Source organism: Polypterus senegalus, chromosome 6, assembly GCF_016835505.1.
Source record: "Polypterus senegalus isolate Bchr_013 chromosome 6, ASM1683550v1, whole genome shotgun sequence".
Classification (NCBI taxonomy): Eukaryota; Metazoa; Chordata; class Cladistia; order Polypteriformes; family Polypteridae; genus Polypterus; species Polypterus senegalus.
This window is the reverse complement of record NC_053159.1, coordinates 59,887,528-59,903,952: the sequence shown is the minus strand read 5'-3', so window position 1 is coordinate 59,903,952 and position 16,425 is coordinate 59,887,528. Positions and strand designations below refer to the sequence as shown.

Here is a 16,425-nt window from a genome sequence, read left to right as displayed (position 1 = left end):
TCAGCTCCTGCCGGGAGTCGTCATCAGAGGATAATGATTAGACATACAAAAATCAAAGGCAATATATAGCAAAATTAGGTGGGTGGGGGTTAGGTGAGTGTGTGCATGGGGATAATGAGGTGGGGTTATGGGGTTAGGAGGGTGTTGGTCGTAAAGTTTTATTTATTATGAGGATCTTCTTCTTAAGTTTGTATATGCTGGGTTTATGTCCAAATGTCTGTTAATGGCGTTTTCATTTGATAGCCAAAATTCAGGCTGAATTTTACAAGCAAAACACCTTCCTAACCCCACCTCATTATCCCCCCGAATTTTGCTATATATTGCCATTGATTCTTGTATGTCTAAGCATTATCCTCTGATGATGGCTCCCAGCAGGAGCTGAAAGCTCAGGGATAAAAACTACTTTATGATATGTGATTCATTCTCTCCAAATATGCAAACCGTATCACAGACCTTTGCTTCCACATATATATATATATATATAAGGACTGCTAATCCGTTTTGCTCTGAGTCCTAAATCATTTGTATAATACAATTCAAAAAGAAAAATCTATGACAAGAATGACTTGAGCTGGTAAAATAAAGCCATAACAAGGCCATAAAATTACATAATAAATTCCAATACTGCATGGCAAGGATTGGCTTCTGCCTAAACAACTTCTTTGGTACAAAAGCATGTAGATCACTCTTGACACATCCATGAATATTGCAGTCAAATTATTGTCTGTCAATTTGAAGAAATGCTGTTAAAGAAGAACGATCAATTCAATGAAGTTACAGATCAAGTAACATTTAGACATTAGGATGTTTGTGTGTGCTCTGTGCCCTTCACTAACATTAGATATCAAATTTTACTGCTAAGAATGATTCAGTAATGACACCATTAAATTGTTGTATCAAAAGCGACATTTATAGTAGGTGTTTATAGAATGAAGTGGCGCTCAGTTGGAACCAGTTTGGACACTGAATTCTGCAAAAAACATGCAGTTCTTTGGTAAATGGAGAATTGGTTGGAAATGGTGGGAGAAGACAGAAAAGAGACAGACCCAGTGGCATAAATAATGTATCCTACCCAGGGTCAGCACCAGTATTATGTCGAATTAAACATTTATCAAGGGCACAGATCATAAGGGGAGGTGAAGGGGAACCCCCGCCGCAGGGGTTAGCTACCGAAAGACAGTTGGTGCACTAATAAGCTTGGCCTTGCACTCAAAATAACCTAGCACTGACACTGGTCCCATCATCTTATAATTAGGTTGAAAAAGGTCGTGCTGTTGGAATGTTATTTATAAATAGTGATGGGATTTTTTAGATTTGGATTCTTTGTTGGTGGTGAGGCTCCAATATGAGCTGTAAAAGTAAAAGCCTGTTTGTCTGTGGTTTGGATCACTGTCTCCAGCCTCAGTCCTTGGTTTGGTTACTGCATTTTAGCAAATACTACCAACTAATGGTGTAAGTCAAGTGAATGTGCTATGCTACTAATTTCAAACATTCAGCTGTCTAAATTAAGGCACATCTCTTGGGTACTCCGGTTTCCTCCTGCAGTCCAAAGACATGCAGGTTAGGTGCACTGGCGATTCTAAATTGTCCCTAGTGTGTGCTTGGTGTGTGTGTGCCCTGCGGTGGGCTGGCGCCCTGCCTTGGGTTTGTTTCCTGCCTTGCTCCCTGTGTTGGCTGGGAGTGGCTCCAGCAGACCCCCGTGACCCTGTGGTATAGCGGGTTGGATGGATAAATCATATAAATCTAAATTGTTTGACCATAACATTATTTAGAAAACCTTGCTGTGATGGACGGATGGATGGTTGGAAAGGAAGTTAAAAATAAAATTTGGATGGAATAACAGGTAATATAAATCACAGAGCACAAGGAAACCCAGGCAGAAATAGAGAGAACACAGCAAACACTAATCATACATATGTAGACAATGATTGGAGAGGCAATAAAACCAAAGGACTGGGAGCTATGAGAAAACAGTGCTAAGCACCACACCTCTGGTATAAGATAGCTGGGTCTTAAACTAATATTTCTATAACATAACATTCTCAAACATGCTTATTACACTTTGTTCAGGGTTGTGGGGGACCAGAGCCAATCCTAGGATCAATGGGTAACAGAAAAGTAACAATGCTGGATGAGGCACCACTCCATCACAGTGCCAACTCTGCCACACATCCACACTCATGTACACACAATGTCATTGGAGTAGTCATTGAAAATTCATGATAGGGAAAGTAAGAGGTTATGGCGAGTATTTGGTGAAAATCCATGAAATTGTTTCCATACAAACTGCAATTAGGCATGGATTTTGAACACTGCATGTTGGATCCATCGTCAGTCTTCATTAACTCTGACCAGTTTTATTAACCAGGCATATGCACACATCAAAGCCTTTGAACATGGAGGTGCACATATAAAGAATGGGCTTAAACTTCATTTAAATAATGAAATCAAAATTTTAGTTGTAGACTGGAAAACACTATTTACTCTAAAAGGGTTATTTTTCAGGTACTTATCAGAAACCATTTCATTACACTATAAATTGGATGAAGGTGTGGAAGCTTGCTTTTAGGCATTTCAATTATTTAAAGTAAGCAATACTGCCAGAGGTGGCTGCCACAGGACATGGGCGAGGACCACCTGTCACTACCTACACGTGTTTCATCAATGGGGCGGCAGCTTTACATTAAAGGGGGTAAAATGTGTTTTTGGTAAAATGTGTTTGTTTGCTAGGTTGTTGTAATACTTGGATACTCCTATGCAGTAATATTTGTCTTGTTGCTTATTGTTGTTGGTGTTTACTGTTGTTTTGTTTAACATACTGCAGAACAGGAACCCTGCTGAAAATCAGAATTTAACTGAATGAGGTAAGTAAAATTGTAAGAAAGTAAGTTTACCTGTATAAATAAATAATTAAAATAAACATAAATATGCTTTGACACCCTCTTGTTGGCACTGGGGAGAAAATTGAGAAAGCAGCAGGGAATAAGCATGGCTGTACTGGCAGCACTTGTCTGTTTTGAATTATGACATTGTAATCTACCACATCCCAAAGGTGTTCTATTGGATTCAGAAAGGGAAGGCCACTAAAGAACACTTGACTCATTATCATGTTAATGAAACAAGGTTGAGACAATTTTAAATTTGTGATATAGTGCATTATAATGCTGAATGTAGGCATTAGAACATCGATAAATTGCAGCCATGAAGGGATACACATGATCAGCATCAATACTCAATCTATGATTGATCGATACTAACAGGCCCAAAGTACGCCAAGAAAACATCCTCCATACCATTACACCACCACCACCAGCATGGGCTGTTGCCGCAAGGCAGGCTGGGTACATGGCACCAAATTCTGACCCTACCATTTCTGTGTCTCAACAGAAACCAAGATTCATCAGACCAGGGTACATTTTTACAGTCTTCAACTGTCCAGTTTTGTTGAGCCTGTGACAACTCCAGCCTCAGTTTTCTGTTCTTGGCTGACATGAGTGGAACCGATGTAGCCTGCTGCTGTTGTAACCCATTCACCTCAAGGTTTCGACATGTTGTGCATTCTGAAATGCTTTCCTTCTTACCACAGTTGTCCAGAGTGGTTCTCTGAGTTTCTGTCAGCTCAACCCTACTTGGCCATTCTCCTCTGACCTCTCTCGTCAACAAGGTGTTTCTATCAGCATAAACACTGAATGTGTTTTATTTGTAGTACAGTAAACTCTAAAGACTGCTGTGTGTAAAAATCTAAGATCAGCAGTTACAGAAATACCTGAACCAGTCCATCTGGCGCCAACAATCGTGCCCTGGTGGAAATCATTGAAATCACATTTTTCCCCATTCTGGTGTTTGATGTGAATGTTTTCTGAAGCTCCTGACTTGTATCTTCATGATTTTACGTGTTGTGTTGTTGCCACATGATTTGCTGATTTGATAATTGCATTGATAAGCAGGGGTACAGGTGTTCCTAATAATGCTCACAGTTTTCTTGAACTTGAAAAAGAGTTTTTGTACTACAACAGCACACTAAAAGCAGGTATCTCAAGAAGAAACAGATTAAAACTATGGTGCCTGTATGACAATAATGGCATCAGACACTTTTTAAGAATGTACTCCATAAAGAGTATATTTGTTTATAGTCTCTTGATATTTTAATAGGAGACATTGCTTTCAAAGTAGCCCAATCAAGGAAGGAAGACAAAGTGTATAAAAGTGGGTGGTTTACGGTTGTGGAAAGGCTGTGTTAAAGAAAGACAGCAGACAAAAATACCAAAACCAGCTGAGAAAAAAAAAACAATAAAGTGCTGTTTTGCTGAAGCTGAATATGCACCAGCTATCTACCAGGAGGGGTAGCTTGCCCACTTGAACATGCCACACAACAAAAACTCCCTTCTTTCATCTCTTGTCTCTCTCTCTATTTCTCTACTACATTTTCTGGCCTCTCTTCTCTTTTTTATGCTTGCTGAATGCTTATCCAAACTCACATCTTGACTCAAGACTTAATGTCCTACTGACAGTGACAGGACTTATGAAGGAATTATGCCCTGGAGGGTCACTGCTTGCCAAGCCCCAAAATCATTTTCAAAGTTGGGGTAGATCTGTTTTTGCAGTAGGGACACCAGGCTCTTCAGTAGCACCCTCTAGCAGCCCCTAGTGTCGCTGGACTCCTGAGCTTGCTCTAAGGCAGTACTGTCCTTTTAAAGGGGCAACACATTCCCTGCTCTCCAAGCCTTGTACCATAAGCTGCCCTTTATTAATTTGTAGGTACTTTATTTTATTTGTTATTCTCTCCTAGTGCACTAATGTGTACCGAATCACCCGATTCCTAAGTTCCTGTATGAATATTACAAAATCCTATCTATACAGTAGCCCTTCCGGGTCACCTTATATATTTACAGTGTCTACCACTCCTTAGCAGTGCTCTTTACTGACATGACAGTATTTGTTGTCCACCAACTAATGTTACCTTCACTCTCGAGGGGCCTTACTGGATTCCACTCTTGCCTGTGATCTCCATATTTTCCAAGCCATGTGTGTAGGATGTTATCCATCAATCCTTCCATTCTCTTTAGCAGCTTAATATAATACATGCTGGTGGGGACCAGAGTCTTTTTCTGGAGTATTTGACACAAAGTAGGCATCAACCCTGAATGGAATGCCATCTCTTTGAAACACACATTCCCTCCAACATTTAAACTCAACCAATTTTGAGTTCTTAAAAATTCAGCACTAGTCAAACATCTAAGTCTTCTGGATATCATAGGTAAGCCAGAATATACAGTGAAAAATGACTAAATAATACACATTGATATTAAAATGCCCTGTTTCGATTTAAAATTACATGCAATTTCGACTTAATGTCTGAATGAAGTCAAAGTTTTTACGTGACTGCCAATGAAGAAAGACACTCACACTGTACTCTACCATGCTTTGCATGTACTGCAATTACTGACAGTCATTTTACTTGCTGTCAGACACACTCCATCACACCATCAAAGCCAGAGCTCCTGGGTAAGGTGGTGGAGGTTGGGGCGTTGAGGTGCAACAAATGTCTGTTGATTCAATAAGGAACAATTTCCTAAAACATTTGCAAGTAAGAACCTGTTTAAAGAAACATAAGAAGATCAGGGCAAGCTGGAAGTTAGATTCATTTCCTAGAGGAGGGGCTGACTCTAAAATTGTCCTGATCACCTGTAAAGGCTGCAATCAAGATTAGGAAGGAACAGTAATATAGTAGTTCAGGGGTTCCCAAACTTGGTCCTGGGGACCCACTGTGGCTGCAGATCAAATTTAATTAGCTGTTTTATCCCCTCTTCTCTTATTCTAAATTTAGAAAAGCACTGCAGCATGATTGTGGCAGTACCTGCTGTCATCGCATTTTCATTACTCCCATGGTCAATAGATGCATTTTAACAAGCAAAGAAACATTTAGGACAACTTTGGGTGGACGAAAGCCGCAAATTCTGTAGCCCAAATCCTGCCAGGAAAAGGAGTGGAGAACTATTGACTCTGACATCGTCCATCTCTTAAAAGATCTGAAAGGGGACATCGAAAGAAAACTAGACAAGATGGGAGAAATTAAATACAATTATGGCGCTGAGAGATTTGGAGTGATAAGCAAGAATTTCAGAGCTCAGAAGAAACCATCAGGCCATCTCAAGTCCAGGAGGCAGCAAGACATGGAGCGACTTGTGAAAGACAGAAGATGCCTGCGAAAACAATGGAAGAAGGCCTCTGAAGAGGAAAGGAAAGGAATTGAGGCACTACAGGGCGACATCAAGCAGCGCCTTGTAACGCTGCGAAGAGCAGAACACTTGAGAAAACAACATAAGAAGAAAGAGCGGACAAGGGCTGCCTTCTACAGAGATCCCTACAAGTTTGCCAAAGATCTCTTTGTCAAGGAGAAAACGGGGGCCCTTAAAGTACCTATGAGGGAATTAGAGGAGCACCTAAGCAAAACAAACTCTGACAATCAGACACACGTGCCAGTCACTATCCCAGAAGACATGCCACCTATACAACCACCTGAGCACCAGCTGGACAAAAGAAGGGAAGTTGAGACCACATTAAGACGGGCAAGATCAGTATAGCCCCTGGGCCCAACGGCATTCCGTATAGGCCCTAAAAGACCACCTTAGGTGTCTCAAAGTACCTCTGGAAGCTGATGAAAGTAGCATGGGAAAAAGAAATCATACCTAAGGCTTGGTAAAGGGCAGGTGGGATCCTGATTCCTAAAGAAAAGAACTCCTCAACCATCTATCATTTCCGCCAGATCAGTTTACTAAATGTGGAAGGAAAGATTTTCTTCAGTGTTGTGGCCCAAAGAAGGCCCTCTTCCTGCTGAAGAACAACTACGTTGACACCTCTGTGCAAAAGGCAGGGATAAGAGGATTCTCAGGCTGTCTGGAGCATGCAAGTATGATTTGGAACCAAGTACAAATGGCCAAGAAGGGAAAGAAAAATCTGCAAGTGGCCTTCTTAGACCTGGACAATGCCTTCGGGTCAGTGCCTCATGAGTTACCGTGGACAGCCTTCAACTTTTTCCATGTCCCAGAGACCATCACAAGGCTGGTAAAAGCCTATTTCCAGGAGCTCCAGTTCTGCATTGCACTCCAAGACAAAATAACTGCTTGGCAGTCCCTGCAGATTGGCAAAATGGCGGGTTCTACCATATCCCCACTGGCCTTCACCATGGCAATGGAGATAATTATTCAAGCTTCAAGGTGGGTGGTTGGAGGGGAACATCTGAAGAGCAGGCTGCGTCTTCCTACGATCAGGGCTTTTATGAATGACATGACAATAATAACATCAACGAAGGCATGCACCAAACGCCTGCTGGACATACTCCAGGGTAACATCAAATGGACATGAATGGAGATTAAACCAGAAAAATCCCGTAGCATCTCCATCGTTAAGGGCCAGCTTGTCAACGAGAGGTTCTATGTTAATGATGTGCCAATACCAACAATCCTGGAAAAGCCCATCAAAAGCCTTGAACGTTGGTACAATGCAGAGCTAAAAGACTCCGAACAGGTGGAACAACTCAGGCAGGACACTATCAGCGGCCTAAAGCAAATTAAACACACTGCTCTCCCAGGGAAGCTGAAGCTCTGGTGCTTTCAGTTTGGATTGTTGCCACGCCTCATGTGGCCAATTTCCATCTATGAGGTCACCCTATCCCATGCCAAGCGGTTGGAGAGGCTGGTGAATGTGCAGGTGCGGAGGTGGCTTGGATTACCCAGATGCCTCAGTAGCACAGGCCTATATGGCAACGGAGCGCTCTCTCTTCCAATATCAAGCCTGATAGAAGAGTACAAATGCCACAAAGCAAGGCTTGAAATAACCCTCACAGAATCTAGGGATCCCTTGGTTAGAGGTGCTGCTCCAACCTTGCTAACAGGGAGGAGGCCAGTAGCAGGAGTGGCACAGGCAAAGGCTGCCCTGAAACATCGGGACATAGTGGGACAAGTCCAAACCAGCAGAGGGGGCCTAGGCCTGTGTACAACACCCACATGGCAGAAGGCAAACCCGTTAGAACGGCAGCGCCTGGTAACAGAAGAGGTGCGCCACCAGGAGGAAGCGGACAGATGTGCTAGGGCTGTGTTCCAAGCCAAGCAAGGCCGCTGGATGAAGTGGGATGGTGTGGAGAGGAGAAAGATCACTTGGAGCGAGCTGTGGAACATGGAGTCCAATATGCTGAGCTTTACCATCAGAGCCACATATGATGTCCTTCCCTCTCCAACAAACTTGCATCTTTGGTTTGGAGAGGATCCAGCCTGTCTCCAGTGTGCTGCCCCAGCAACTCTTAAACACATCCTGGTGGGTTGCAAGACGAGCCTTACCCAAGGCAGATACACCTGGCGCCACAACCAAGTGTTGAGGAGCTTGGCAGCTGCACTGGAGATCAAGAGGGCAACTACCAACGCCATGCCCTTGGAAGCTGAGACTGCCTCTCGGCAATGAACATCTTTTGTCCATGAGGGGGAGATGCAGCCGGCCAAAAGATCATCTCCAGTCTCATGTCCACTGAATGCAGCCCGAGACTGGGAAATGCAAGTGGATTTAAATCAATGACTAACTTTCCCACCTGAAATCGCACTAACAAACCTGTGGCCAGACCTGGTCCTTTGGTCTAAATCCTGTCGACGTGTGTTCATTGTGGAGCTGACAGTCCCATGGGAGGAAGCAATCGATGAGGCATTCGAAAGGAAAAAGCTGCAATATATAAACTTGGCAAATGAGGCAGAGGACCGGGGCTGGAAAGTGTCTGTGCATCCAGTGGAGGTGGGCTGCAGGGGTTTCGTAGCTAGGTCCACCACGAGGCTGCTGAAGGAGGTTGGAGTACTGGGCAGGCTCAGCGGAAAACCATTAAAGAGCTGGCAGATACCACCATAAGAAGCAGCCATTGGTTGTGGCTGAAGTGGAATGATACTGTTTGGGCTGCTCATGGAGCCTCCAGTGTGGCACACACCTAGGTCTGATCAGCCTGTGGTGGGCCGTCCTCGGGCAAGGGTGTATTGTGATAAAGGCCGAAACACCCAATGACCCTGGGGTACACAACTGATGATATGTCGTCCTGGAGGCAGTAACAGTGCCAGATGAAGACACCTCCAGTCCTACCTAAGAAATCAATGCTGTCCTGATTACAAAGGGATTAAAACATCTAATCCTAGCAGACATACTTTATCGAATATTTAACATTAAACACCACATTAATAAAAATGTTTTCTTTAAGGAAATTAAATGAAATTTTCTACAACAAAAAATAAAAAGTGAAGCTTTAAATGCACATGCATGCTTCTTTGGAGACATTAACACTTTTCTCAGTCATTGCTTGCAAGGTAATCATTTCTCACCTATGTATTTGGTTTGGAGTTGAAATAAAATTATGCAAAACCTGCAGTTTACCAACATGCTGTTCTGTTATTCATCAGAATATACCCTGCTTATTCACTTGCACTGACTCTGTTTAAGGAAACCACCAAAATGTTGTTGCTCAAGGTAAAATTCCTGAATTAATGTCAACCAATTTTACTTGCATCTGTGTGGGGTGAATGCTGCTGATCAACTGCAGTATTCTGGGCTTCAAGACATGTTATAGTTTATGTATCCAATAACAAATGAATGACTCAATCCCCCTTTTAACTACATATCGAAACTTATGTCATGATGATACACATTGTCTATTAATACAACTGTTCCTGAAATCTGACTTGTGTAATTCCATGGCCATTTGAACACTGACACACTACAGGTGTTAAAGACCTCCATCAAAATCAAATTCACAAAGACTTTGAACACATTCAGTCTCTAGAAGATGCAGCAGGCTCAAAATGCAACCACCATAGTTTTGACTCAAACCAAACATCTCTTAGGTCATATACATTTGCTTCCAGCCTTGTAACAAATTACCTTGAAATTCTTCTACTGAGTTCTGAAGATTTTTGTTTTAATGTTCCTGGATAATGATCAGCACCTCCTGAAGCCCCAAGAAGGCATTCTCACGGTTCCAAATCCCCATCACTCAACTCTTTGAAGACCCTAGTGACATGTTTAAATAGGACTCATACTTTCCATAGCCATCTTCATTGCATGTTGGTGATTCATTTGTCTTGACTTTCAGATCCAGCCTGAACATCCACCTTTCTCTGTGGCTTACAGTCAATATCTCCATTTTGTATTCTAGCTTGGATTGCTATGTGCCCTAAAAGTATTAGTTTATCCCTCACTAATATATTGTGTTTGTTAGTTTTGCCATGCCTCTTGTTTCTAGCTTTATTCTGTAACTACTGTAGCCATGTTTTGGTTTGTAAATCTTTTTATGAAAATTTGACAGGTATACCTTCAGGCTTTTTGTGCTGTCTTTCTGTGCTGCATATTTACCTGTATTTTATATTTTAATTTTTACTGTAGAGGTGAACTTTTATATTTCATACTGTATTCTAGTTTTATTTAACACCAGTACATATTTAATCAATAGTTTTTCAACAATATACCTACAGTAAGTATTATCTCCATTAATTACTGTGTATACCATACTATGTATTGTGGAAGGCAGCCTGGACACAGACAGACAGACTTTGTTGCAAGTCACCACACACGTTTTATTTAAAATATTTACAACAATAAAGTAAACCGCACACAACCCAGTGCTCCTGCACCGATCACCCTTTAGTCCAGGCCTTTTCCAATCCCTTTCTCTTCACCGCCTCCACTCCTCTCCTTCAGGCTTTGTCCTATTCCACTTGACTCCAGCTGCTGAATGGAGGGAGGCAGCCCCTTTTATGTTCACCTGGACATCCTCCAGGTGCCTTCTGATGAACTTCCGCCAGCACTTCCTGGTGTGGTGGAAGTGACAGTTGAGCACCCGGAAGCACTCCAGGTGTCCCTGGTAATCCTTCCGCCAGCACTTCCGGGTGTGGCAGAAGTGCTGACGTCCAGGGCTCTTCAGGCATCTAGGCACCCCCTGATGGTGACCATGGACCCCTATAGGGTTGAGTTTCCATGCCCTGTTCCCGTGGTCCCCATACCAACCAGGGTGGCTGCCCTCTCATGGTCTGGAGGAGGCGTAGTGGCGTAGTCCCTCTTCTAGTCCTTCCAGGTGTCCCGGCTGGGTACTGCCCCCAGCCGCTTGCCACAGTATACATAAATTGCATTCATTAACTGGAAAGAGGCAGTATATTGTTTTACGCAAACTTATTGTGTAGAGGTAAATACAGATAAGAGCACATGTACTGAAAGTTTATATAAAAAATACCTATTTAATTTTTTTTTTCATTTTTATATGAGTTTGCCACAGAACACAACTTTTTTCCCCACAAGTTCTCCTACCAATGACAAATATGTAAGCTAACTAAAGTGCTAGCTACATCTTTTAGCAGTGTCACAAAGTAAGAACAGTTTTAAACAATTATTGGATCATAACAAAAATGAATCAGATTAGATTAGATAAGATAAAATAACATAGTCTTTATTAATCCCAAGGGGAAATTCTCATGCATTTAGCAGCAATAAAATAAAAACAAGGATACAAACTCACAGGACAAATAATACAGCCAGTCATTCTGATTTGCAAATAAAAACAAACAAATAAATAAATAAACAAATAAACAAATAAATGGTAATGTATGTGTATAATTCTTCACAGTGGCAAATGTAATAAGTAGGCACAGAGGTAATAGCATCCTGACATTTCCCCCAATTACATGGTGTGCTGTTGCTTCTTTCTGCAAAGATAAATACTATAACAGCTTTTGATTAGTAGTGTTGAGGATCTGAGATTTTGATATTTTTGTAATACTTTTTTTACCATATTTGAGAACTAACATTATTTGTGTCAATGTTTGTCCTTTGCACCACGATTAAGCAGCTTCTTGCCAAGGTTAGTGGCTGGGATCAGTTGAAGTTGCCACCACTATAAAGTGGATTAAGCAGGTTTGATAACAGAAGCATAGAAAAGCAACATAACATATTATACCATTTTCTAAGCTTGCTTAACCCTGAGCAGGGTCACAGGAGTCCATCCCAGCAAGAATAGGGCACAAGGCAGAAGCAGTCCCCTGGACAAGGTGCCAGTCCATCACTAAGTGAACACACACACACACCAATCCACCCAACTGGCATGTCTTTGAACTGTAGGAACACCTGGAGGAGGTCCACTCAGACACAGGGAGAACATGCAGGGTGGACCTGGAACAGGAACCCTGTTCTCCTTGCTGCGAGACAGCAGCACTACCACTGTGCCACTCCATAACATAACATAATGAAATTGTTACTAGTACGTAACATCCAGTTATATCCAATTCAAGGTCACATCCCAGCTACTTGGAGCTCAAAGCAAAAACCAATAAAATCCATTATAGGGCAGACTCTTGTACCAAGGGCCAATTTAGGATTCCTAATTATACTAATAAATATCTGAAATATGTTTTTGGTTAGTAACCATTTTTTCAAGTCTATTTTTAGCATTTGGCATAAAAAATAAGACAAGATTGTTTTTTATTAAAAACCTGTAAAATCTTTTAACAAATACAAAAAACCTCTCTATTCCCCCCAATCTACATTTTTTATTGAATAATCAATTAACCTCAGTTTTTAATCCCCTTTGAATAATTCACAATAATTTCTTTAAAAACTCTCTGTTCTGCTTTGGCCAGTCTATTCCCGGTCTCACTTCTTTCCAGACATGCCATGCAGGATACATTTCAAATCTTATTCCCAAACTGCTGGATGAATATTCCACAGTGATTTATAGTGATCGTAAAGCTGGTGGTGTTCAGATGCCTTTTGAAAACACAAAACTTTTACAAAATATATTGGGTCCTCCTAACTATTTTCTCTCCTTCTGCAGATTTGTAACTGGACCAACCTTTATAGTCAGCCATCAAGGGTTTCTCACTTTGTTTGAGTTCTAGTTTTCCACCAATTCATATGAATACAAACCTAACCACTAGGCTTTTTCTGTTACAGTTTGATTGTTGATCAATTTTTACAATGCAGTCCCCCATATAGTATATTTCATTGTTTACTGTAAAACACACTGGATTAAGTTTAATCTGGATATAGCGGGTTAGATAATGAATGGATGGATGTTTAATAAGTAAATATATAAGTAATTTTAGAATTGAGTTCAACATTGCTTACTTATACACATATCCACAGTGAATCTTTACAAGAAAGAGATTTAGTGTCTATTTGGCAAGTTAAAATTGCTAAAAAAGAGGCTGTTTAGGATTTTTTCTGTTTCTGTTACAATATCAATTATGTGCAAGGTGTTTATAGTATTGTCACTGGAAAGTGTGTAGTTTGCATGTATTTTAAGATACTTAATTGTAAACACAGTATATTAAGCAAATGTGTGAACACAAACGTCCAACCCACTATATCCTAACTACAGGGTCACAGGGGTCTGCTGGAGCCAATCCCAGCCAACAAATCCTGGGCAGGGGCGCCAGCCCACCACAGCGCAAACACACACTAGGATCGCCAATGCACCTAACCTGCATGTCTTTGTGGGAGGAAACCCACGCAGACATGGGAGAACATGCAAACTCCACACAGGAGGACCTGGGAAGCGAACCCGGGTCTCCTAACAGCGAGGCAGCAGCACTACCACATTACTACATTACAAGTACTATTTTAAAATTGGTGATCCGCAGAGCTGTATTAACAGCATCATAGTCCCCCAGGGAAAGTACTGCCCCGGGCCTCTGTTTTGATAGCAAAACAGAAACATACATAGGCATCAGAAATATCCTTGGCCCCTATGCTCCTGGGGCCCTCAGCCAGTGTCCATTGTGCCCATACGTTAATCCGTATATTATTTAATTTTTGCAAAACTAACAGTACACATTTAAATTATTTGAAATGGCAAAATTAATACTTGGGGGGGAAAAAAACGGTTTAAGTAGGCTACCTTTGCCGTTGATCTTTGTGTTTGCACCCAAGTCTTTACGCATTAGACCCGGTGAGTAGTTGTTTTAAATGAAATGTCATCACCCGGCCGTCGCGTCCCCGATCCTGTTGCTTTGGAGCCTCGTTCAGTTTCGTACTCTACCTGTGTCACTCACTTAAGTCGCTTCAGCTTCTTGAGTTGCTCTCATCCCTTCGTGGCAGTTGGTGACCCGTGTGTACCACATGAAATCAGCAGTATGCGAAACAGTCTTGGAGTTGTACTGTACGCTGTTTTAAAGCCGAAAGGGGCCTTTTTTCTTGTGAGATAATCGGAACGGCTCTGCTTTCTGACTGACTTGCTCTCGCCAAGTGCCTGTTACAAGCGGCCGGGTATTGTTTAAGACGGTTACACCCACTGCTGATGAAGTGATTTTAAATTACTGGACGGGAAAAGTGCTTCCTGGTACGGCAGAGGCAGCGAGGAGTCTGTGCGTCGCGCAAATGCGGCTCTGCCAGGGAGAAGGATCCGGACAGGTGGGCAACTGCAACGTCTAATGAAAGGTAAGGCTCAGGGATCATTTGGGTAGAAACTGGGCAAAGCGGGAAGCAGAGGCTTAGGGTCTGGACCATCTGCCGTCAGACCTACCACTTAAAGAAAAAACAAAAAAAAAGTTTAACGTATGGCAGGACCCGACAGTTCGACAGGTTTGATACCGCCAGTTTACTTTCTAATTGTTAACCCAGTATCATTTTTCAGGTCTGCAAGAGCGCTGAACCTGATACACATCTGGCAAGGTAAAAAAAGGTGCACTGGCGCCCTTTGTGAACAAAAGAGCTCCCGGGATCTCGATGTACGAGCTGGTGTGCTGAGTAAAGCCAGACAGGTCCCAGCGCATACCTTGACGCCAGTGACTGTTCGAGGGTTCCTCCGAGTTGTTAGCGCTTACCTCAGCCGCAAATCTTAGTCTGGTTCAGGTTTTCAAAACGATTGGTAACTTCAGACAGAAAGTACTTCTAAAACGAGTTTTCGTGAACAACTTTCTCCTTTGAGGGCAACAAGTGGATAATCTTTGTAACAAGTGTAACAGTTGTAATAAAAAAAAAAATCATTTCCATCCATTTGTCATTCCAGGGACACATTCACAACAAAATCACAAGCGTTATATAGTATTAGCACTTTAAAGCATATAAAATGGAAGCAATGCTTGCCTACCTCTTAAGATTAAATGTTTGAGGTTTCATTTAGCACTGTGAAAGCTCATTTTGATCTCACTGTCTAACATGGTAGGTCACACAGCTGCCTCAGATACTTAGCATCAAAGGTTTGAACCCTGTGTCTGGATGTGGTCAGTGTGAAGCTTGCATGTTCTTTCCACTTCTATGTCGTATTTCTTCCCACATCTGAAAGATGAGGAGATTCTCTAGATTGGCGATTTGAAAACTGTGCGCGAGTGTGTAGTAGTGGGCCTAGTGATGGACTGGCACCTTGTCTATGCCTGGGTTCTCTCTAGTGCTGCTAGGATGGGCTCCAGCTCCATTTGATCCTGAATTGGATTAGGCAGGTTTGAGAAAGTTATGTCAAGTTTATTACTGACTTTAGTATTGCCCTATAAGAACATTTATTTGGTGTTTTTGAGTAAAATAAATTAACGAATGAGAATTCCCACTGGGCTGCATGATGCTGCAGTGGTTACCTGTCATGCCTCAGAACTCTAGTAAACCAGGTTTGAAATTTTGGCCTGGTCACTGTCTGTGTAGACTATGTACATTCTTCTTTTGTTTGTCTGGGGTTTTTCTCTTTGACTTATGGTTTACCCCTCACAATGCAAGATGCACAGGTAAAGGACTACATATTGGTCCTGTATGAGTGGATGTGGTGCCCTGAGTGGGGACGTCCAGAACTGGTTCTTGTCTTACATCTAAAGCTGCTGGGAAACTCTCCTGCTCCTTCTGCCTCTGAATCGGATTAACTAGGTTAGGAAATTAATGAATGGATGGATGTAGAAATGAATTGCTGGGCACATTGTGTTAAGGTTCCTGAACCAGGCTAATGCTTGTCTACCATTAATAAGATGAACCGCAAGGACTTTCATCATCAGCATTCACCATCATGGCTCTATTAACTACTAGGATGGGCCCAGAATTTGTTTATTGGTTTTCTACAGAGCTATAACCTCTTCATCCAAGCCCAGAAGGATACTGTACCACAACACTATCAAGTTAAGAGAGATGTTTTTGGCATGGTTCCATTTTGCAATACAAGTGAAGTGAAATTTGAGCATTTTTATGAAGTGTGTTTTAACCAAAAGCCTTGGTGGTTACTGGTATAGATTGCTGAACTGCATTGAAGTGCAGTGCACTGCTGAAGAGCAGACTGGGATACAGTCGGAGATCATGTGTTGTTCCCAAGCTGTAATACTCTAAGCCAGTTTGGCATGAAATATATTTGAATTTCAGCAGTGAAGTTAAATTTACACCCCTGCCAAGCCACTTCTTACAGATGTCACTTTGTGTGCAGTAAATTTAGTGTTATTGTTA

The 16,425-nt window shown here is 41.9% G+C and overlaps 1 protein-coding gene across 2 annotated transcripts in view; it reads left to right on the top strand.

The window, feature by feature from the left end:
* The window catches only part of plch2a (phospholipase C, eta 2a), a 537,474-nt gene that overhangs the window by 26,853 nt on the left and 494,196 nt on the right, over window positions 1–16,425 (top strand). The window contains exon 1 of one of the 2 annotated variants that reach the window (XM_039756056.1): window positions 14,262–14,448. The exons of the other annotated variant lie outside the window; for it this stretch is intronic. The gene's annotated coding sequence lies outside the window, so the exon portion shown is untranslated. Of the gene's footprint in view, window positions 1–14,261; window positions 14,449–16,425 lie in introns of those variants that run through there. 2 annotated transcript variants of the gene reach the window in all.